The sequence below is a fragment of the Benincasa hispida genome, chromosome 3, assembly GCF_009727055.1.
Source record: "Benincasa hispida cultivar B227 chromosome 3, ASM972705v1, whole genome shotgun sequence".
Classification (NCBI taxonomy): Eukaryota; Viridiplantae; Streptophyta; class Magnoliopsida; order Cucurbitales; family Cucurbitaceae; genus Benincasa; species Benincasa hispida.
The window spans coordinates 26,606,116-26,607,572 of NC_052351.1; the positions used below are offsets into that span (position 1 = coordinate 26,606,116).

Genomic DNA, 1,457 nt, shown 5'->3' on the forward strand with positions numbered 1-1,457 from the left:
TCATCATAAAAAAAATCGATGTAGCTGTATGAGCCACGAGCTATTTTTCTTTGCTCGTGGATGCATAGCTTGATCCTAGTAATGGGATCACTTACTGAGTATTTTATACTTTCCGCTCAGTTTACGTTTTCAAGCTATATAAAAGTTTTGATTTGAAACTTAATGTTGGTCAAAATTTTATTTGCTTAAGTTATTTTTTTTTCCTTCATTATTTTAAGGGCTCCGAATAAAGGTTTTGCTTATTTGTTATTTATTTTGAAAAATTGTATTTATTATTTTAATAAATTTATTTTCCTCAATGGTCGAAATATTTTGAATATAACCCTTGTTAGAGTACAAAAAAAGATCTTACATATTTTGATTTTCACATCTTCCATATATATCTCATCATCTTATAAAAAGAAGTATATATACTTCATCAAACTGAAGGTTTTTTTTCTTATTAAACAAGAGGGGAGGAAAAACACATCAATAATGAATAAAAAAAGTTCCGTTGCCGGGAATCGAACCCGGGTCTCCTGGGTGAAAGCCAGATATCCTAACCGCTGGACGACAACGGAATGTTGAGAACTCTTCGAACTAAATTTTACCTAACATATATTTTGTTACTATTTTCATTTTACTAAATGGAAATTCATTGTTGTTTTGTTGAATGTACGGAGGCTAAATTTTAAAATTTTGAAGGTTCAAAAATGACAAATTAATATAAACTTTATTTTTATCTATTTCATTTTAGTATCAAGTTCAAATATGGGCATGTTTGAAAATTGAACGGACATATGATACTTTTTTCTATTATTGTTGTTTAAACTTTCAAATGATGTATAGTTAAAAAGACAAAAAAAAACATATGAAAACATTACGCTATTAGATTATGTCTATGAGGTTTGAGTTTGGTTGTATTTTGGTTATTGAATTTTCAAATTCTACGTTTTAATTTTTGAAGTCTGAATTTGGTTAAATAATAAAGCTAGTTATTTCAAAGCTAAAAGATTATTTGAGAGCATAATTGGGTAAATAATTAAAATAATTTTCATGAAAGAATACAAACTAAAAATAAAGAGTATTCTTAGTAGTTAGTGAATATGTATACCAGGTAAATTTGGATAATTAATAGTACATGGAACAAAATTCAAGACAGAAAGACCAGAGAGATTTTCAACAAGTTATAGAAATATTATTGAAAAATTACATGTTTGGTCCATCATATTTGGGGTTGATAGTATTTTGGTCCATGAGTCAGTTTTTTGTTAGAGATTTTTACATAAATAATCATCTTTGATCATAATTTTCAAAAATATCTTTTCTTTTATATTTGGTTAATGAAGGCTTTTTGTAATTATTGTGGATAGATTCATCCTTTTTTAAAAAATAATTTTCATGCATAATTGTTTTTTTTGTATAATTTTTTTTTTTAAATTTTTGTTTTTCCTCGTTAGATAATGATGGAGAGAGAA

The 1,457-nt window shown here is 26.3% G+C and overlaps 1 non-coding gene across 1 annotated transcript; it reads right to left on the minus strand.

Moving 5' to 3' along the window:
* Nucleotides 1-488: 488 nt before the first annotated feature.
* TRNAE-UUC lies at nt 489-560 on the minus strand. The gene has a single exon. It is a non-coding gene; the product is annotated as a tRNA-Glu (tRNA).
* Between the last annotated feature and the right edge of the window lie 897 nt (nt 561-1,457).